A 20106-nucleotide genomic window follows, 5' to 3' on the forward strand; every position below is an offset into this window, starting at 1 on the left:
AGTTCAATTTTAGTTCTAAACATACTTAGGGTGTTTTTTACTCACTTTTTGTCTCTCCCACGACGTTATTCCTCTCTCCTACAGCGTCAATCACAATGAAAATTATGTGATGACGTCATTTAGCCACTTCTAGCTACTTTTAGGACCACCAATAGCTACTTTCCTTACTGAGGATTTGGCAACACTGCCTCTCACATGCTCAGGCCCACTTTGCGTCCCGAAACGTAGCTTAAGAAACCCTGTTGCTAGACAATTGAAGTTGTCTGTTTTGTTTCCAATATTAGTAAAATACATCTCTTTTGTGATGTGATTTTGCTAAACAGAGATGTGGGTTAAATTAATGAGACTGGTTTGATTCAAATAGGTGTGGGTGTTCACATCTGCAACATATGACTTTTATGGGTGCTGTGGCTTAGTTGGTTAAAGTGCCTGTCTAGTAAACAGGAGATCCTGAGTTCAAATCTCAGCAGTACCTTTTTATTGTTCACATTGGTGGAGAAGGTCAGAGGGGAGGGCACTCAGGTTTTCTCACCAATGGGTTTAGAGAATTAGAGATGACGTGAGGAGGATGCAATTGAGATATTCCAATGTCACGGAAAAAGGGCACTTTTCGAATGAGCTTTACAAAAAAAACCTACCGACTGTGTAAAGCTCCACTGTTTCTTCAGTTTATTCATTATCGAGACCAAAATGAAAAGAGTTTAGCCAGCTTGTGCACATCACTTTCACAGCCTATGTAGGCTTTACAAAGTCAGCTCTTGAAGCCAGCCGTGATCGTATAGTGGTTAGTACTCTGCGTTGTGGTCGCAGCAACCCCGGTTCGAATCCGGGTCACGGCACTGCAATTTAATTTTAGAAGTTTTTTTTTTAACGAGTTAAGACTTACTATGCTGTTTCAGACGTTTTTACCATTTTTAAGCTCGAGAGCCAAATGAGAAATGCAGTGTCCTCGAACGACCAACATTATGAAGAAATAGTGTATGATTCTGAATGTTTACTCATATCTCGTGACAGAAATAGTATGTGATTACAATTGATTACTGATATCTCGCTACCCACCTCTCACCAGTGTTGCCAACTTAGCGACTTTGTCGCTATATTTAGTGAGTATTCAGAAAAAAGACAAGAATCGACAGAAGAAAGTTCAATTTTAGTTCTAAACATACTTAGGGTGTTTTTTACTCACTTTTTGTCTCTCCCGCGACGTTATTCCTCTCTCCTACAGCGTCAATCACAATTACATCCACTTGGCCAATTATGAAAATTATGTGATGATGTCATTTAGCGACTTCTAGCTACTTTTAGGACCACCAATAGCTACTTTCCTTAGTGAGGATTTGGCAACACTACCTCTCACATGCTCAGGCCCACTTTGCGTTTAAGAAACCCTGTTGCTAGACAATTGAAGTTGTCTGTATTCTTTCCAATATTAGTCAAATACATCTCTTTTGTGATGATTTTGCTAAACAGAGATGTGGGTTAAATTAATGAGACTGGTTTGATTCAAATAGGTGTGGGTGTTCACATCTGCAACATATTTTACTTTTATGGGTGCTGTGGCTTAGTTGGTTAAAGTGCCTGTCTAGTAAACAGGAGATCCTGAGTTCAAATCTCAGCAGTACCTTTTTATTGTTCACATTGGTGGAGAAGGTCAGAGGGGAGGGCACTCAGGTTTTCTCACCAATGGGTTTAGAGAATTAGAGATGACGTGAGGAGGATGCAATTGAGATATTCCAATGTCACGGAAAAAGGGCACTTTTCGAATGAGAAAAAACCTACTGACTGTGTAAAGCTCCACTGTTTCTTCAGTTTATTCATTATCGAGACCAAAATGAAAAGAGTTTAGCCAGCTTGTGCACATCACTTTCACAGCCTATGTAGGCTTTACAAAGTCAGCTCTTGAAGCCAGCCGTGATCGTATAGTGGTTAGTACTCTGCGTTGTGGTCGCAGCAACCCCGGTTCGAATCCGGGTCACGGCACTGCAATTTAATTTTAGAAGTTTTTTTTTTAACGAGTTAAGACTTACTATGCTGTTTCAGACGTTTTTACCATTTTTAAGCTCGAGAGCCAAATGAGAAATGCAGTGTCCTCGAACGACCAACATTATGAAGAAATAGTGTATGATTCTGAATGTTTACTCATATCTCGTGACAGAAATAGTATGTGATTACAATTGATTACTGATATCTCGCTACCCACCTCTCACCAGTGTTGCCAACTTAGCGACTTTGTCGCTATATTTAGTGAGTATTCAGAAAAAAGACAAGAATCGACAGAAGAAAGTTCAATTTTAGTTCTAAACATACTTAGGGTGTTTTTTACTCACTTTTTGTCTCTCCCACGACGTTATTCCTCTCTCCTACAGCGTCAATCACAATGAAAATTATGTGATGACGTCATTTAGCCACTTCTAGCTACTTTTAGGACCACCAATAGCTACTTTCCTTAGTGAGGATTTGGCAACACTGCCTCTCACATGCTCAGGCCCACTTTGCGTCCCGAAACGTAGCTTAAGAAACCCTGTTGCTAGACAATTGAAGTTGTCTGTTTTGTTTCCAATATTAGTAAAATACATCTCTTTTGTGATGTGATTTTGCTAAACAGAGATGTGGGTTAAATTAATGAGACTGGTTTGATTCAAATAGGTGTGGGTGTTCACATCTGCAACATATTTGACTTTTATGGGTGCTGTGGCTTAGTTGGTTAAAGTGCCTGTCTAGTAAACAGGAGATCCTGAGTTCAAATCTCAGCAGTACCTTTTTATTGTTCACATTGGTGGAGAAGGTCAGAGGGGAGGGCACTCAGGTTTTCTCACCAATGGGTTTAGAGAATTAGAGATGACGTGAGGAGGATGCAATTGAGATATTCCAATGTCACGGAAAAAGGGCACTTTTCGAATGAGAAAAACCTACCGACTGTGTAAAGCTCCACTGTTTCTTCAGTTTATTCATTATCGAGACCAAAATGAAAAGAGTTTAGCCAGCTTGTGCACATCACTTTCACAGCCTATGTAGGCTTTACAAAGTCAGCTCTTGAAGCCAGCCGTGATCGTATAGTGGTTAGTACTCTGCGTTGTGGTCGCAGCAACCCCGGTTCGAATCGGTCACGGCACTGCAATTTAATTTTAGAAGTTTTTTTTTAACGAGTTAAGACTTACTATGCTGTTTCAGACGTTTTTACCATTTTTAAGCTCGAGAGCCAAATGAGAAATGCAGTGTCCTCGAACGACCAACATTATGAAGAAATAGTGTATGATTCTGAATGTTTACTCATATCTCGTGACAGAAATAGTATGTGATTACAATTGATTACTGATATCTCGCTACCCACCTCTCACCAGTGTTGCCAACTTAGCGACTTTGTCGCTATATTTAGTGAGTATTCAGAAAAAAGACAAGAATCGACAGAAGAAAGTTCAATTTTAGTTCTAAACATACTTAGGGTGTTTTTTACTCACTTTTTGTCTCTCCTTAGTGACGTTATTCCTCTCTCCTACAGCGTCAATCACAATTACATCCACTTGGATGCGATTTTGCTAAACAGAGATGTGGGTTAAATTAATGAGACTGGTTTGATTCAAATAGGTGTGGGTGTTCACATCTGCAACATATTTGACTTTTATGGGTGCTGTGGCTTAGTTGGTTAAAGTGCCTGTCTAGTAAACAGGAGATCCTGAGTTCAAATCTCAGCAGTACCTTTTTATTGTTCACATTGGTGGAGAAGGTCAGAGGGGAGGGCACTCAGGTTTTCTCACCAATGGGTTTAGAGAATTAGAGATGACGTGAGGAGGATGCAATTGAGATATTCCAATGTCACGGAAAAAGGGCACTTTTCGAATGAAAAAACCTACCGACTGTGTAAAGCTCCACTGTTTCTTCAGTTTATTCATTATCGAGACCAAAATGAAAAGAGTTTAGCCAGCTTGTGCACATCACTTTCACAGCCTATGTAGGCTTTACAAAGTCAGCTCTTGAAGCCAGCCGTGATCGTATAGTGGTTAGTACTCTGCGTTGTGGTCGCAGCAACCCCGGTTCGAATCCGGGTCACGGCACTGCAATTTAATTTTAGAAGTTTTTTTTTTTAACGAGTTAAGACTTACTATGCTGTTTCAGACGTTTTTACCATTTTTAAGCTCGAGAGCCAAATGAGAAATGCAGTGTCCTCGAACGACCAACATTATGAAGAAATAGTGTATGATTCTGAATGTTTACTCATATCTCGTGACAGAAATAGTATGTGATTACAATTGATTACTGATATCTCGCTACCCACCTCTCACCAGTGTTGCCAACTTAGCGACTTTGTCGCTATATTTAGTGAGTATTCAGAAAAAAGACAAGAATCGACAGAAGAAAGTTCAATTTTAGTTCTAAACATACTTAGGGTGTTTTTTACTCACTTTTTGTCTCTCCCGCGACGTTATTCCTCTCTCCTACAGCGTCAATCACAATTACATCCACTTGATGCGATTTTGCTAAACAGAGATGTGGGTTAAATTAATGAGACTGGTTTGATTCATTTGGGTGTTCACATCTGCAACATATGACTTTTAGGTGCCACCTTAGTTGGTTTCCTTCTGAGGATTTGGCAACACTGCAGATACTTTTATTGTTCACAAGGTTTTCTCCCACTTTCAGAGTCCCGAAACGTAGCTTAGAAACCCTGTTGCTAGACAATTGAAGTTCAAATCTCAATATTAGTAAAATACATCTCTTTTGTGATGTGATTTTGCTAAACAGAGATGTGGGTTAAATTAATGAGACTGGTTTGATTCAAATTTTTGTGAGGTGTTCACATCTGCAACGTTTATTTTTTTTATGGGTGCTGTGAGCCTTAGTTGGTTAAAGTGCCTGTCTAGTAAACAGGAGATCCTGAGATTCTTTATGTTTTGGTGGATATCTCAGACAGAAATAGTATCAGTGATTTTTTCACAATGGGTTTAGAGAACCTCTCACCAGTGTTGATATTCCAAACGGAAAAAGGGCGACTTTGAAAAAACCTACCGACTGTTTAAAGCTCCACTGTTTCTTCAGTTTTCAGAGAAAAAGAAAAGAATCGACAGAAGAAAGTTCAATTTTAGTTCTAAACATCACGGCACTGGTGTTTTTTTTACGAGTTCACTTTTTGCTGTCTCCCATGACGTTATTCCTCTCTCCTACAGCAAATCACAATTACATCCACGAACGACCAACAATTATGAAAATTAGTGATGATGTCATTTAGCTCACTTCTAGCTACTTTTAGGACCACCAATAGCTACTTTCCTTATTGATGAGGATTTGGCAACACCACCTCTCACATGCTCAGGCCCATTTTGAGTATTCAGAAAAAAGACAAGCGACAGAAGAAACCCTTTTGTTCTAAACAATTGAAGTTTTGTCTGTTTTGTTTCCAATATTAGTCAAAAATACATCCTTTTGTGATGCGATTTTGCTAAACAGAGATGTGGGTTAAATTAATGAGACTGGTTTGATTCAAATAGGTGTGGGTGTTCACATCTGCAACATATTTGACTTTTATGGGTGCTGTGGCTTAGTTGGTTAAAGTGCCTGTCTAGTAAACAGGAGATCCTGAGTTCAAATCTCAGCAGTACCTTTTTATTGTTCACATTGGTGGAGAAGGTCAGAGGGGAGGGCACTCAGGTTTTCTCACCAATGGGTTTAGAGAATTAGAGATGACGTGAGGAGGATGCAATTGAGATATTCCAATGTCACGGAAAAAGGGCACTTTTCGAATGAGAAAAACCTACCGACTGTGTAAAGCTCCACTGTTTCTTCAGTTTATTCATTATCGAGACCAAAATGAAAAGAGTTTAGCCAGCTTGTGCACATCACTTTCACAGCCTATGTAGGCTTTACAAAGTCAGCTCTTGAAGCCAGCCGTGATCGTATAGTGGTTAGTACTCTGCGTTGTGGTCGCAGCAACCCCGGTTCGAATCCGGGTCACGGCACTGCAATTTAATTTTAGAAGTTTTTTTTTAACGAGTTAAGACTTACTATGCTGTTTCAGACGTTTTTACCATTTTTAAGCTCGAGAGCCAAATGAGAAATGCAGTGTCCTCGAACGACCAACATTATGAAGAAATAGTGTATGATTCTGAATGTTTACTCATATCTCGTGACAGAAATAGTATGTGATTACAATTGATTACTGATATCTCGCTACCCACCTCTCACCAGTGTTGCCAACTTAGCGACTTTGTCGCTATATTTAGTGAGTATTCAGAAAAAAGACAAGAATCGACAGAAGAAAGTTCAATTTTAGTTCTAAACATACTTAGGGTGTTTTTTACTCACTTTTTGTCTCTCCCGCGACGTTATTCCTCTCTCCTACAGCGTCAATCACAATTACATCCACTTGGCCAATTATGAAAATTATGTGATGACGTCATTTAGCCACTTCTAGCTACTTTTAGGACCACCAATAGCTACTTTCCTTACTGAGGATTTGGCAACACTGCCTCTCACATGCTCAGGCCCACTTTGCGTCCCGAAACGTAGCTTAAGAAACCCTGTTGCTAGACAATTGAAGTTGTCTGTTTTGTTTCCAATATTAGTAAAATACATCTCTTTTGTGATGTGATTTTGCTAAACAGAGATGTGGGTTAAATTAATGAGACTGGTTTGATTCAAATAGGTGTGGGTGTTCACATCTGCAACATATTTTACTTTTATGGGTGCTGTGGCTTAGTTGGTTAAAGTGCCTGTCTAGTAAACAGGAGATCCTGAGTTCAAATCTCAGCAGTACCTTTTTATTGTTCACATTGGTGGAGAAGGTCAGAGGGGAGGGCACTCAGGTTTTCTCACCAATGGGTTTAGAGAATTAGAGATGACGTGAGGAGGATGCAATTGAGATATTCCAATGTCACGGAAAAAGGGCACTTTTCGAATGAGAAAAAACCTACCGACTGTGTAAAGCTCCACTGTTTCTTCAGTTTATTCATTATCGAGACCAAAATGAAAAGAGTTTAGCCAGCTTGTGCACATCACTTTCACAGCCTATGTAGGCTTTACAAAGTCAGCTCTTGAAGCCAGCCGTGATCGTATAGTGGTTAGTACTCTGCGTTGTGGTCGCAGCAACCCCGGTTCGAATCCGGGTCACGGCACTGCAATTTAATTTTAGAAGTTTTTTTTTAACGAGTTAAGACTTACTATGCTGTTTCAGACGTTTTTACCATTTTTAAGCTCGAGAGCCAAATGAGAAATGCAGTGTCCTCGAACGACCAACATTATGAAGAAATAGTGTATGATTCTGAATGTTTACTCATATCTCGTGACAGAAATAGTATGTGATTACAATTGATTACTGATATCTCGCTACCCACCTCTCACCAGTGTTGCCAACTTAGCGACTTTGTCGCTATATTTAGTGAGTATTCAGAAAAAAGACAAGAATCGACAGAAGAAAGTTCAATTTTAGTTCTAAACATACTTAGGGTGTTTTTTACTCACTTTTTGTCTCTCCCTTTTACGACGTTATTCCTCTCTCCTACAGCGTCAATCACAATTACATCCACTTGGATGCGATTTTGCTAAACAGAGATGTGGGTTAAATTAATGAGACTGGTTTGATTCAAATAGGTGTGGGTGTTCACATCTGCAACATATTTTACTTTTATGGGTGCTGTGGCTTAGTTGGTTAAAGTGCCTGTCTAGTAAACAGGAGATCCTGAGTTCAAATCTCAGCAGTACCTTTTTATTGTTCACATTGGTGGAGAAGGTCAGAGGGGAGGGCACTCAGGTTTTCTCACCAATGGGTTTAGAGAATTAGAGATGACGTGAGGAGGATGCAATTGAGATATTCCAATGTCACGGAAAAAGGGCACTTTTCGAATGTGAAAAAACCTACCGACTGTGTAAAGCTCCACTGTTTCTTCAGTTTATTCATTATCGAGACCAAAATGAAAAGAGTTTAGCCAGCTTGTGCACATCACTTTCACAGCCTATGTAGGCTTTACAAAGTCAGCTCTTGAAGCCAGCCGTGATCGTATAGTGGTTAGTACTCTGCGTTGTGGTCGCAGCAACCCCGGTTCGAATCCGGGTCACGGCACTGCAATTTAATTTTAGAAGTTTTTTTTTTTAACGAGTTAAGACTTACTATGCTGTTTCAGACGTTTTTACCATTTTTAAGCTCGAGAGCCAAATGAGAAATGCAGTGTCCTCGAACGACCAACATTATGAAGAAATAGTGTATGATTCTGAATGTTTACTCATATCTCGTGACAGAAATAGTATGTGATTACAATTGATTACTGATATCTCGCTACCCACCTCTCACCAGTGTTGCCAACTTAGCGACTTTGTCGCTATATTTAGTGAGTATTCAGAAAAAAGACAAGAATCGACAGAAGAAAGTTCAATTTTAGTTCTAAACATACTTAGGGTGTTTTTTACTCACTTTTTGTCTCTCCCGCGACGTTATTCCTCTCTCCTACAGCGTCAATCACAATTACATCCACTTGGCCAATTATGAAAATTATGTGATGATGTCATTTAGCGACTTCTAGCTACTTTTAGGACCACCAATAGCTACTTTCCTTAGTGAGGATTTGGCAACACTACCTCTCACATGCTCAGGCCCACTTTGCGTCCCGAAACGTAGCTTAAGAAACCCTGTTGCTAGACAATTGAAGTTGTCTGTATTGTTTCCAATATTAGTAAAATACATCTCTTTTGTGATGCGATTTTGCTAAACAGAGATGTGGGTTAAATTAATGAGACTGGTTTGATTCAAATAGGTGTGGGTGTTCACATCTGCAACATATTTTCAGACTGGGAGAAGAAAGTTCCTTTTATGGGTGCTGTGGCTTAGTTGGTTAAAGTGCCTGTCTAGTAAACAGGAGATCCTGAGTTCAAATCTCAGCAGTACCTTTTTATTGTTCACATTGGTGGAGAAGGTCAGAGGGGAGGGCACTCAGGTTTTCTCACCAATGGGTTTAGAGAATTAGAGATGACGTGAGGAGGATGCAATTGAGATATTCCAATGTCACGGAAAAAGGGCACTTTTCGAATGTGGAAAAACCTACTGACTGTGTAAAGCTCCACTGTTTCTTCAGTTTATTCATTATCGAGACCAAAATGAAAAGAGTTTAGCCAGCTTGTGCACATCACTTTCACAGCCTATGTAGGCTTTACAAAGTCAGCTCTTGAAGCCAGCCGTGATCGTATAGTGGTTAGTACTCTGCGTTGTGGTCGCAGCAACCCCGGTTCGAATCCGGGTCACGGCACTGCAATTTAATTTTAGAAGTTTTTTTTTTTTTTTAACGAGTTAAGACTTACTATGCTGTTTCAGACGTTTTTACCATTTTTAAGCTCGAGAGCCAAATGAGAAATGCAGTGTCCTCGAACGACCAACATTATGAAGAAATAGTGTATGATTCTGAATGTTTACTCATATCTCGTGACAGAAATAGTATGTGATTACAATTGATTACTGATATCTCGCTACCCACCTCTCACCAGTGTTGCCAACTTAGCGACTTTGTCGCTATATTTAGTGAGTATTCAGAAAAAAGACAAGAATCGACAGAAGAAAGTTCAATTTTAGTTCTAAACATACTTAGGGTGTTTTTTACTCACTTTTTGTCTCTGTTATTCCTCTCTCCTTTTTACATCCACAATTATGAAAATTATGTTTGTCATTTCGACCTAGCTACTTTTAGGACCACCAATAGCTACTTTCCTTTGAGGATTTCCTCTCTCATGCTCAGGCCCAGCGTCTTAAGAAACCCTGTTCTAGACAATTAGTTGTCATCCACTTTTTGATGCGATTTTGCTAAACAGAGATGTGGGTTAAATTAATGAGACTGGTTTGATTCAAATAGGTGTGGGTGTTCACATCTGCAACATATTTTACTTTTATGGGTGCTGTGGCTTAGTTGGTTAAAGTGCCTGTCTAGTAAACAGGAGATCCTGAGTTCAAATCTCAGCAGTACCTTTTTATTGTTCACATTGGTGGAGAAGGTCAGAGGGGAGGGCACTCAGGTTTTCTCACCAATGGGTTTAGAGAATTAGAGATGACGTGAGGAGGATGCAATTGAGATATTCCAATGTCACGGAAAAGGGCACTTTTCGAATGAGAAAAACCTACCGACTGTGTAAAGCTCCACTGTTTCTTCAGTTTATTCATTATCGAGACCAAAATGAAAAGAGTTTAGCCAGCTTGTGCACATCACTTTCACAGCCTATGTAGGCTTTACAAAGTCAGCTCTTGAAGCCAGCCGTGATCGTATAGTGGTTAGTACTCTGCGTTGTGGTCGCAGCAACCCCGGTTCGAATCCGGGTCACGGCACTGCAATTTAATTTTAGAAGTTTTTTTTTTTTTAACGAGTTAAGACTTACTATGCTGTTTCAGACGTTTTTACCATTTTTAAGCTCGAGAGCCAAATGAGAAATGCAGTGTCCTCGAACGACCAACATTATGAAGAAATAGTGTATGATTCTGAATGTTTACTCATATCTCGTGACAGAAATAGTATGTGATTACAATTGATTACTGATATCTCGCTACCCACCTCTCACCAGTGTTGCCAACTTAGCGACTTTGTCGCTATATTTAGTGAGTATTCAGAAAAAAGACAAGAATCGACAGAAGAAAGTTCAATTTTAGTTCTAAACATACTTAGGGGTGTTATTTTTTACTCACACTTTTTGTCTCTCCCTTTTAGGACCACCAATAGCTACGTTATTTCCTCTCTCCTACAGCGTCAATCACAATTACATCCACTTGGATGCGATTTTGCTAAACAGAGATGTGGGTTAAATTAATGAGACTGGTTTGATTCAAATAGGTGTGGGTGTTCACATCTGCAACATATTTGACTTTTATGGGTGCTGTGGCTTAGTTGGTTAAAGTGCCTGTCTAGTAAACAGGAGATCCTGAGTTCAAATCTCAGCAGTACCTTTTTATTGTTCACATTGGTGGAGAAGGTCAGAGGGGAGGGCACTCAGGTTTTCTCACCAATGGGTTTAGAGAATTAGAGATGACGTGAGGAGGATGCAATTGAGATATTCCAATGTCACGGAAAAAGGGCACTTTTCGAATGAGAAAAAACCTACCGACTGTGTAAAGCTCCACTGTTTCTTCAGTTTATTCATTATCGAGACCAAAATGAAAAGAGTTTAGCCAGCTTGTGCACATCACTTTCACAGCCTATGTAGGCTTTACAAAGTCAGCTCTTGAAGCCAGCCGTGATCGTATAGTGGTTAGTACTCTGCGTTGTGGTCGCAGCAACCCCGGTTCGAATCCGGGTCACGGCACTGCAATTTAATTTTAGAAGTTTTTTTTTAACGAGTTAAGACTTACTATGCTGTTTCAGACGTTTTTACCATTTTTAAGCTCGAGAGCCAAATGAGAAATGCAGTGTCCTCGAACGACCAACATTATGAAGAAATAGTGTATGATTCTGAATGTTTACTCATATCTCGTGACAGAAATAGTATGTGATTACAATTGATTACTGATATCTCGCTACCCACCTCTCACCAGTGTTGCCAACTTAGCGACTTTGTCGCTATATTTAGTGAGTATTCAGAAAAAAGACAAGAATCGACAGAAGAAAGTTCAATTTTAGTTCTAAACATACTTAGGGTGTTTTTTACTCACTTTTTGTCTCTCCCGCGACGTTATTCCTCTCTCCTACAGCGTCAATCACAATTACATCCACTTGGCCAATTATGAAAATTATGTGATGATGTCATTTAGCGACTTTAGCTACTTTTAGGACCACCAGAGATGTGGGTTAAATTAATGAGACTGGTTTGATTGCAAATTGAAGTTGTCTGTATTGTTTCCAATATTAGTAAAATACATCTCTTTTGTGATCTGCTAAACAGAGATGTGGGTTAAATTAATGAGACTGGTTTGATTCAAATAGGTGTGGGTGTTCACATCTGCAACATATTTTACTTTTATGGGTGCTGTGGCTTAGTTGGTTAAAGTGCCTGTCTAGTAAACAGGAGATCCTGAGTTCAAATCTCAGCAGTACCTTTTTATTGTTCACATTGGTGGAGAAGGTCAGAGGGGAGGGCACTCAGGTTTTCTCACCAATGGGTTTAGAGAATTAGAGATGACGTGAGGAGGATGCAATTGAGATATTCCAATGTCACGGAAAAAGGGCACTTTTCGAATGAGAAAAAACCTACCGACTGTGTAAAGCTCCACTGTTTCTTCAGTTTATTCATTATCGAGACCAAAATGAAAAGAGTTTAGCCAGCTTGTGCACATCACTTTCACAGCCTATGTAGGCTTTACAAAGTCAGCTCTTGAAGCCAGCCGTGATCGTATAGTGGTTAGTACTCTGCGTTGTGGTCGCAGCAACCCCGGTTCGAATCCGGGTCACGGCACTGCAATTTAATTTTAGAAGTTTTTTTTTTAACGAGTTAAGACTTACTATGCTGTTTCAGACGTTTTTACCATTTTTAAGCTCGAGAGCCAAATGAGAAATGCAGTGTCCTCGAACGACCAACATTATGAAGAAATAGTGTATGATTCTGAATGTTTACTCATATCTCGTGACAGAAATAGTATGTGATTACAATTGATTACTGATATCTCGCTACCCACCTCTCACCAGTGTTGCCAACTTAGCGACTTTGTCGCTATATTTAGTGAGTATTCAGAAAAAAGACAAGAATCGACAGAAGAAAGTTCAATTTTAGTTCTAAACATACTTAGGGTGTTTTTTACTCACTTTTTGTCTCTCCCGCGACGTTATTCCTCTCTCCTACAGCGTCAATCACAATTACATCCACTTGGCCAATTTTGAAAACAGAGATGTGGGTTAAATTAATGAGACTGGTTTGATTCAAATAGGTGTGGGTGTTCACATTTGCAACACTGACTTTTACATGCTCAGGCTTAGTTGGTTAAAGTGCTGTCTAGTAAACAGGAGATCCTGAGTTCAAATCTCAGCAGTACCTTTTATTGTTCACATTGGTGGAGAAGGTCAGAGGGGAGGGCACTCAGGTTTTTCTCACCAATGGGTTTAGAGAATTAGAGATGTGAGGAGGATTAATTGAGATATTCCAATTCAAAAGGGTGGGTTTCGAATCACTGATCTGCAATTCATCGAGACCAAAATGAAAAGAGTTTGACTTTTACTTTCACAGGTGCTGTGGCTTAGTTGGTTAAAGTGCCTGTCTAGTTTTTTTTTAAACTATGCTGTTTCAGAGTTTTTACCATTTTTAAGCTCGAGAGCCAAATGAGAAATGCAGTGTTCAAACCAACATTATGAAGAAATAGTGTATGATTCTGAATGTTTACTCAGTGACCAATTGATTACTGATATCTCGCTTTCCAATGTCACGGAAAAATTTTCGAATGTGGAAAAATATCTCGCTCCACCCAGTTTCTCACCAGTGTTGCACATCACTTTCACAGCCTATGTAGGCTTTTAGCGACTTTGTCGCTATATTTAGTGAGTATTCAGAAAAAAGACGGCAGAATTTACAGAAGAAAGTTTTTTTTTAGTTCTAAACATACTTATGGTGTTTTTACCATTTTTGTCTCGAGAGCCAAATGAGAAATGCAGTGTCTCCTACAGTCAATCCAACATTATGAAGAATTATGTGATGATTCTGAATGTTTACTCACTATCTAGCTACTTTTAGAAATAGTATGTGATTACAATTGATTACTGATATTTGGCAACACCACCTCTCACCATGCTCAGGCCCATATTTTGAGTATTCAGAAAAAAGACAAGAATAGCAGAAGAAAGTTCCCTTTTAGTTCTAAACATATTGAAGTTTTTTGTCTGTTTTGTTTCCAATATTACAGTCAAAAATACATCCTTTTGTGATGCGATTTTGCTAAACAGAGATGTGGGTTAAATTAATGAGACTGGTTTGATTCAAATAGGTGTGGGTGTTCACATCTGCAACATATTTACTTTTATGGGTGCTGTGGCTTAGTTGGTTAAAGTGCCTGTCTAGTAAACAGGAGATCCTGAGTTCAAATCTCAGCAGTACCTTTTTATTGTTCACATTGGTGGAGAAGGTCAGAGGGGAGGGCACTCAGGTTTTCTCACCAATGGGTTTAGAGAATTAGAGATGACGTGAGGAGGATGCAATTGAGATATTCCAATGTCACGGAAAAAGGGCACTTTTCGAATGAAAAAACCTACCGACTGTGTAAAGCTCCACTGTTTCTTCAGTTTATTCATTATCGAGACCAAAATGAAAAGAGTTTAGCCAGCTTGTGCACATCACTTTCACAGCCTATGTAGGCTTTACAAAGTCAGCTCTTGAAGCCAGCCGTGATCGTATAGTGGTTAGTACTCTGCGTTGTGGTCGCAGCAACCCCGGTTCGAATCCGGGTCACGGCACTGCAATTTAATTTTAGAAGTTTTTTTTTAACGAGTTAAGACTTACTATGCTGTTTCAGACGTTTTTACCATTTTTAAGCTCGAGAGCCAAATGAGAAATGCAGTGTCCTCGAACGACCAACATTATGAAGAAATAGTGTATGATTCTGAATGTTTACTCATATCTCGTGACAGAAATAGTATGTGATTACAATTGATTACTGATATCTCGCTACCCACCTCTCACCAGTGTTGCCAACTTAGCGACTTTGTCGCTATATTTAGTGAGTATTCAGAAAAAAGACAAGAATCGACAGAAGAAAGTTCAATTTTAGTTCTAAACATACTTAGGGTGTTTTTTACTCACTTTTTGTCTCTCCCGCGACGTTATTCCTCTCTCCTACAGCGTCAATCACAATTACATCCACTTGGCCAATTATGAAAATTATGTGATGATGTCATTTAGCCACTTCTAGCTACTTTTAGGACCACCAATAGCTACTTTCCTTAGTGAGGATTTGGCAACACTACCTCTCACATGCTCAGGCCCACTTTGCGTCCCGAAACGTAGCTTAAGAAACCCTGTTGCTAGACAATTGAAGTTGTCGTATTGTTTCCAATATTAGTAAAATACATCTCTTTTGTGATGTGATTTTGCTAAACAGAGATGTGGGTTAAATTAATGAGACTGGTTTGATTCAAATAGGTGTGGGTGTTCACATCTGCAACATATATGACTTTTATGGGTGCTGTGGCTTAGTTGGTTAAAGTGCCTGTCTAGTAAACAGGAGATCCTGAGTTCAAATCTCAGCAGTACCTTTTTATTGTTCACATTGGTGGAGAAGGTCAGAGGGGAGGGCACTCAGGTTTTCTCACCAATGGGTTTAGAGAATTAGAGATGACGTGAGGAGGATGCAATTGAGATATTCCAATGTCACGGAAAAAGGGCACTTTTCGAATGAGAAAAACCTACCGACTGTGTAAAGCTCCACTGTTTCTTCAGTTTATTCATTATCGAGACCAAAATGAAAAGAGTTTAGCCAGCTTGTGCACATCACTTTCACAGCCTATGTAGGCTTTACAAAGTCAGCTCTTGAAGCCAGCCGTGATCGTATAGTGGTTAGTACTCTGCGTTGTGGTCGCAGCAACCCCGGTTCGAATCCGGGTCACGGCACTGCAATTTAATTTTAGAAGTTTTTTTTTTAACGAGTTAAGACTTACTATGCTGTTTCAGACGTTTTTACCATTTTTAAGCTCGAGAGCCAAATGAGAAATGCAGTGTCCTCGAACGACCAACATTATGAAGAAATAGTGTATGATTCTGAATGTTTACTCATATCTCGTGACAGAAATAGTATGTGATTACAATTGATTACTGATATCTCGCTACCCACCTCTCACCAGTGTTGCCAACTTAGCGACTTTGTCGCTATATTTAGTGAGTATTCAGAAAAAAGACAAGAATCGACAGAAGAAAGTTCAATTTTAGTTCTAAACATACTTAGGGTGTTTTTTACTCACTTTTTGTCTCTCCCACGACGTTATTCCTCTCTCCTACAGCGTCAATCACAATTACATCCACTTGGATGCGATTTTGCTAAACAGAGATGTGGGTTAAATTAATGAGACTGGTTTGATTCAAATAGGTGTGGGTGTTCACATCTGCAACATATTTTACTTTTATGGGTGCTGTGGCTTAGTTGGTTAAAGTGCCTGTCTAGTAAACAGGAGATCCTGAGTTCAAATCTCAGCAGTACCTTTTTATTGTTCACATTGGTGGAGAAGGTCAGAGGGGAGGGCACTCAGGTTTTCTCACCAATGGGTTTAGAGAATTAGAGATGACGTGAGGAGGATGCAATTGAGATATTCCAATGTCACGGAAAAAGGGCACTTTTCGAATGAGAAAAAACCTACCGACTGTGTAAAGCTCCACTGTTTCTTCAGTTTATTCATTATCGAGACCAAAATGAAAAGAGTTTAGCCAGCTTGTGCACATCACTTTCACAGCCTATGTAGGCTTTACAAAGTCAGCTCTTGAAGCCAGCCGTGATCGTATAGTGGTTAGTACTCTGCGTTGTGGTCGCAGCAACCCCGGTTCGAATCCGGGTCACGGCACTGCAATTTAATTTTAGAAGTTTTTTTTTTAACGAGTTAAGACTTACTATGCTGTTTCAGACGTTTTTACCATTTTTAAGCTCGAGAGCCAAATGAGAAATGCAGTGTCCTCGAACGACCAACATTATGAAGAAATAGTGTATGATTCTGAATGTTTACTCATATCTCGTGACAGAAATAGTATGTGATTACAATTGATTACTGATATCTCGCTACCCACCTCTCACCAGTGTTGCCAACTTAGCGACTTTGTCGCTATATTTAGTGAGTATTCAGAAAAAAGACAAGAATCGACAGAAGAAAGTTCAATTTTAGTTCTAAACATACTTAGGGTGTTTTTACTCACTTTTTGTCTCTCCCGCGACGTTATTCCTCTCTCCTACAGCGTCAATCACAATTACATCCACTTGGCCAATTATGAAAATTATGTGATGATGTCATTTAGCGACTTCTAGCTACTTTTAGGACCACCAATAGCTACTTTCCTTAGTGGGATTTGGCAACACTACCTCTCACATGCTCAGGCCCACTTTGCGTCCCGAAACGTAGCTTAAGAAACCCTGTTGCTAGACAATTGAAGTTGTCTGTATTGTTTCCAATATTAGTCAAATACATCTCTTTTGTGATGCGATTTTGCTAAACAGAGATGTGGGTTAAATTAATGAGACTGGTTTGATTCAAATAGGTGTGGGTGTTCACATCTGCAACATATGTGACTTTTATGGGTGCTGTGGCTTAGTTGGTTAAAGTGCCTGTCTAGTAAACAGGAGATCCTGAGTTCAAATCTCAGCAGTACCTTTTTATTGTTCACATTGGTGGAGAAGGTCAGAGGGGAGGGCACTCAGGTTTTCTCACCAATGGGTTTAGAGAATTAGAGATGACGTGAGGAGGATGCAATTGAGATATTCCAATGTCACGGAAAAAGGGCACTTTTCGAATGAGAAAAACCTACCGACTGTGTAAAGCTCCACTGTTTCTTCAGTTTATTCATTATCGAGACCAAAATGAAAAGAGTTTAGCCAGCTTGTGCACATCACTTTCACAGCCTATGTAGGCTTTACAAAGTCAGCTCTTGAAGCCAGCCGTGATCGTATAGTGGTTAGTACTCTGCGTTGTGGTCGCAGCAACCCCGGTTCGAATCCGGGTCACGGCACTGCAATTTAATTTTAGAAGTTTTTTTTTAACGAGTTAAGACTTACTATGCTGTTTCAGACGTTTTTACCATTTTTAAGCTCGAGAGCCAAATGAGAAATGCAGTGTCCTCGAACGACCAACATTATGAAGAAATAGTGTATGATTCTGAATGTTTACTCATATCTCGTGACAGAAATAGTATGTGATTACAATTGATTACTGATATCTCGCTACCCACCTCTCACCAGTGTTGCCAACTTAGCGACTTTGTCGCTATATTTAGTGAGTATTCAGAAAAAAGACAAGAATCGACAGAAGAAAGTTCAATTTTAGTTCTAAACATACTTAGGGTGTTTTTACTCACTTTTTGTCTCTCCCGCGACGTTATTCCTCTCTCCTACAGCGTCAATCACAATTACATCCACTTGGCCAATTATGAAAATTATGTGATGATGTCATTTAACTTCTAGCTACTTTTAGGACCACCAATAGCTACTTTCCTTAGTGAGGATTTGGCAACACTACCTCTCACATGCTCAGGCCCACTTTGCGTGAAACGTAGCTTAAGAAACCCTGTTGCTAGACAATTGAAGTTGTCTGTATTGTTTCCAATATTAGTAAAATACATCTCTTTTGTGATGGATTTTGCTAAACAGAGATGTGGGTTAAATTAATGAGACTGGTTTGATTCAAATAGGTGTGGGTGTTCACATCTGCAACATATTTTACTTTTATGGGTGCTGTGGCTTAGTTGGTTAAAGTGCCTGTCTAGTAAACAGGAGATCCTGAGTTCAAATCTCAGCAGTACCTTTTATTGTTCACATTGGTGGAGAAGGTCAGAGGGGAGGGCACTCAGGTTTTCTCACCAATGGGTTTAGAGAATTAGAGATGACGTGAGGAGGATGCAATTGAGATATTCCAATGTCACGGAAAAAGGGCACTTTTCGAATGAGAAAAAACCTACCGACTGTGTAAAGCTCCACTGTTTCTTCAGTTTATTCATTATCGAGACCAAAATGAAAAGAGTTTAGCCAGCTTGTGCACATCACTTTCACAGCCTATGTAGGCTTTACAAAGTCAGCTCTTGAAGCCAGCCGTGATCGTATAGTGGTTAGTACTCTGCGTTGTGGTCGCAGCAACCCCGGTTCGAATCCGGGTCACGGCACTGCAATTTAATTTTAGAAGTTTTTTTTTTAACGAGTTAAGACTTACTATGCTGTTTCAGACGTTTTTACCATTTTTAAGCTCGAGAGCCAAATGAGAAATGCAGTGTCCTCGAACGACCAACATTATGAAGAAATAGTGTATGATTCTGAATGTTTACTCATATCTCGTGACAGAAATAGTATGTGATTACAATTGATTACTGATATCTCGCTACCCACCTCTCACCAGTGTTGCCAACTTAGCGACTTTGTCGCTATATTTAGTGAGTATTCAGAAAAAAGACAAGAATCGACAGAAGAAAGTTCAATTTTAGTTCTAAACATACTTAGGGTGTTTTTTACTCACTTTTTGTCTCTCCCGCGACGTTATTCCTCTCTCCTACAGCGTCAATCACAATTACATCCACAATTATGAAAAATGATGATGTCATCCACTTGGATGCGATTTTGCTAAACAGAGATGTGGGTTAAATTAATGAGACTGGTTAAATTAATTTGATTCAAATAGGTGTGGGTGTTCACATCTGCAACATATATGACTTTTATGGGTGCTGTGGCTTAGTTGGTTAAAGTGCCTGTCTAGTAAACAGGAGATCCTGAGTTCAAATCTCAGCAGTACCTTTTTATTGTTCACATTGGTGGAGAAGGTCAGAGGGGAGGGCACTCAGGTTTTCTCACCAATGGGTTTAGAGAATTAGAGATGACGTGAGGAGGATGCAATTGAGATATTCCAATGTCACGGAAAAAGGGCACTTTTCGAATGAGAAAAAACCTACCGACTGTGTAAAGCTCCACTGTTTCTTCAGTTTATTCATTATCGAGACCAAAATGAAAAGAGTTTAGCCAGCTTGTGCACATCACTTTCACAGCCTATGTAGGCTTTACAAAGTCAGCTCTTGAAGCCAGCCGTGATCGTATAGTGGTTAGTACTCTGCGTTGTGGTCGCAGCAACCCCGGTTCAAATCCGGGTCACGGCACTGCAATTTAATTTTAGAAGTTTTTTTTTAACGAGTTAAGACTTACTATGCTGTTTCAGACGTTTTTACCATTTTTAAGCTCGAGAGCCAAATGAGAAATGCAGTGTCCTCGAACGACCAACATTATGAAGAAATAGTGTATGATTCTGAATGTTTACTCATATCTCGTGACAGAAATAGTATGTGATTACAATTGATTACTGATATCTCGCTACCCACCTCTCACCAGTGTTGCCCACTTAGCGACTTTGTCGCTATATTTAGTGAGTATTCAGAAAAAAGACAAGAATCGACAGAAGAAAGTTCAATTTTAGTTCTAAACATACTTAGGGTGTTTTTTACTCACTTTTTGTCTCTCCCGCGACGTTATTCCTCTCTCCTACAGCGTCAATCACAATTACATCCACT

At 39.6% G+C, this 20106-nt stretch overlaps 33 non-coding genes across 33 annotated transcripts; all 33 read left to right on the forward strand.

Annotated features, from left to right (window-relative positions):
* Positions 1–401: 401 nt before the first annotated feature.
* On the forward strand, positions 402–475 carry trnat-agu. Its single transcript has one exon. It is a non-coding gene; the product is annotated as a tRNA-Thr (tRNA).
* Positions 476–767: 292 nt separating this feature from the next.
* Positions 768–839, forward strand: trnah-gug. Its single transcript has one exon. It is a non-coding gene; the product is annotated as a tRNA-His (tRNA).
* A 711-nt stretch (positions 840–1550) lies between these two features.
* trnat-agu lies at positions 1551–1624 on the forward strand. Its single transcript has one exon. It is a non-coding gene; the product is annotated as a tRNA-Thr (tRNA).
* Positions 1625–1908: 284 nt separating this feature from the next.
* trnah-gug lies at positions 1909–1980 on the forward strand. Its single transcript has one exon. It is a non-coding gene; the product is annotated as a tRNA-His (tRNA).
* A 705-nt stretch (positions 1981–2685) lies between these two features.
* On the forward strand, positions 2686–2759 carry trnat-agu. Its single transcript has one exon. It is a non-coding gene; the product is annotated as a tRNA-Thr (tRNA).
* An 865-nt stretch (positions 2760–3624) lies between these two features.
* Positions 3625–3698, forward strand: trnat-agu. Its single transcript has one exon. It is a non-coding gene; the product is annotated as a tRNA-Thr (tRNA).
* Positions 3699–3980: 282 nt separating this feature from the next.
* Positions 3981–4052, forward strand: trnah-gug. The gene has a single exon. It is a non-coding gene; the product is annotated as a tRNA-His (tRNA).
* A 1470-nt stretch (positions 4053–5522) lies between these two features.
* On the forward strand, positions 5523–5596 carry trnat-agu. The gene has a single exon. It is a non-coding gene; the product is annotated as a tRNA-Thr (tRNA).
* Positions 5597–5879: 283 nt separating this feature from the next.
* Positions 5880–5951, forward strand: trnah-gug. The gene has a single exon. It is a non-coding gene; the product is annotated as a tRNA-His (tRNA).
* Positions 5952–6676: 725 nt separating this feature from the next.
* trnat-agu lies at positions 6677–6750 on the forward strand. Its single transcript has one exon. It is a non-coding gene; the product is annotated as a tRNA-Thr (tRNA).
* A 284-nt stretch (positions 6751–7034) lies between these two features.
* On the forward strand, positions 7035–7106 carry trnah-gug. Its single transcript has one exon. It is a non-coding gene; the product is annotated as a tRNA-His (tRNA).
* Positions 7107–7620: 514 nt separating this feature from the next.
* Positions 7621–7694, forward strand: trnat-agu. The gene has a single exon. It is a non-coding gene; the product is annotated as a tRNA-Thr (tRNA).
* A 284-nt stretch (positions 7695–7978) lies between these two features.
* Positions 7979–8050, forward strand: trnah-gug. The gene has a single exon. It is a non-coding gene; the product is annotated as a tRNA-His (tRNA).
* A 747-nt stretch (positions 8051–8797) lies between these two features.
* trnat-agu lies at positions 8798–8871 on the forward strand. The gene has a single exon. It is a non-coding gene; the product is annotated as a tRNA-Thr (tRNA).
* Positions 8872–9155: 284 nt separating this feature from the next.
* On the forward strand, positions 9156–9227 carry trnah-gug. Its single transcript has one exon. It is a non-coding gene; the product is annotated as a tRNA-His (tRNA).
* A 636-nt stretch (positions 9228–9863) lies between these two features.
* On the forward strand, positions 9864–9937 carry trnat-agu. Its single transcript has one exon. It is a non-coding gene; the product is annotated as a tRNA-Thr (tRNA).
* A 282-nt stretch (positions 9938–10219) lies between these two features.
* On the forward strand, positions 10220–10291 carry trnah-gug. Its single transcript has one exon. It is a non-coding gene; the product is annotated as a tRNA-His (tRNA).
* Positions 10292–10829: 538 nt separating this feature from the next.
* On the forward strand, positions 10830–10903 carry trnat-agu. Its single transcript has one exon. It is a non-coding gene; the product is annotated as a tRNA-Thr (tRNA).
* Positions 10904–11187: 284 nt separating this feature from the next.
* On the forward strand, positions 11188–11259 carry trnah-gug. The gene has a single exon. It is a non-coding gene; the product is annotated as a tRNA-His (tRNA).
* A 656-nt stretch (positions 11260–11915) lies between these two features.
* On the forward strand, positions 11916–11989 carry trnat-agu. Its single transcript has one exon. It is a non-coding gene; the product is annotated as a tRNA-Thr (tRNA).
* A 284-nt stretch (positions 11990–12273) lies between these two features.
* trnah-gug lies at positions 12274–12345 on the forward strand. The gene has a single exon. It is a non-coding gene; the product is annotated as a tRNA-His (tRNA).
* Positions 12346–13899: 1554 nt separating this feature from the next.
* trnat-agu lies at positions 13900–13973 on the forward strand. Its single transcript has one exon. It is a non-coding gene; the product is annotated as a tRNA-Thr (tRNA).
* Positions 13974–14255: 282 nt separating this feature from the next.
* trnah-gug lies at positions 14256–14327 on the forward strand. Its single transcript has one exon. It is a non-coding gene; the product is annotated as a tRNA-His (tRNA).
* A 724-nt stretch (positions 14328–15051) lies between these two features.
* On the forward strand, positions 15052–15125 carry trnat-agu. Its single transcript has one exon. It is a non-coding gene; the product is annotated as a tRNA-Thr (tRNA).
* A 283-nt stretch (positions 15126–15408) lies between these two features.
* On the forward strand, positions 15409–15480 carry trnah-gug. Its single transcript has one exon. It is a non-coding gene; the product is annotated as a tRNA-His (tRNA).
* Positions 15481–15991: 511 nt separating this feature from the next.
* Positions 15992–16065, forward strand: trnat-agu. Its single transcript has one exon. It is a non-coding gene; the product is annotated as a tRNA-Thr (tRNA).
* A 284-nt stretch (positions 16066–16349) lies between these two features.
* On the forward strand, positions 16350–16421 carry trnah-gug. Its single transcript has one exon. It is a non-coding gene; the product is annotated as a tRNA-His (tRNA).
* A 724-nt stretch (positions 16422–17145) lies between these two features.
* trnat-agu lies at positions 17146–17219 on the forward strand. Its single transcript has one exon. It is a non-coding gene; the product is annotated as a tRNA-Thr (tRNA).
* A 283-nt stretch (positions 17220–17502) lies between these two features.
* Positions 17503–17574, forward strand: trnah-gug. Its single transcript has one exon. It is a non-coding gene; the product is annotated as a tRNA-His (tRNA).
* A 717-nt stretch (positions 17575–18291) lies between these two features.
* Positions 18292–18365, forward strand: trnat-agu. Its single transcript has one exon. It is a non-coding gene; the product is annotated as a tRNA-Thr (tRNA).
* Positions 18366–18648: 283 nt separating this feature from the next.
* trnah-gug lies at positions 18649–18720 on the forward strand. Its single transcript has one exon. It is a non-coding gene; the product is annotated as a tRNA-His (tRNA).
* Positions 18721–19268: 548 nt separating this feature from the next.
* Positions 19269–19342, forward strand: trnat-agu. The gene has a single exon. It is a non-coding gene; the product is annotated as a tRNA-Thr (tRNA).
* A 284-nt stretch (positions 19343–19626) lies between these two features.
* Positions 19627–19698, forward strand: trnah-gug. Its single transcript has one exon. It is a non-coding gene; the product is annotated as a tRNA-His (tRNA).
* The last annotated feature ends 408 nt before the right edge of the window (positions 19699–20106 follow it).

Source organism: Oncorhynchus gorbuscha, linkage group LG10, assembly GCF_021184085.1.
Source record: "Oncorhynchus gorbuscha isolate QuinsamMale2020 ecotype Even-year linkage group LG10, OgorEven_v1.0, whole genome shotgun sequence".
Lineage (NCBI taxonomy): Eukaryota > Metazoa > Chordata > Actinopteri > Salmoniformes > Salmonidae > Oncorhynchus > Oncorhynchus gorbuscha.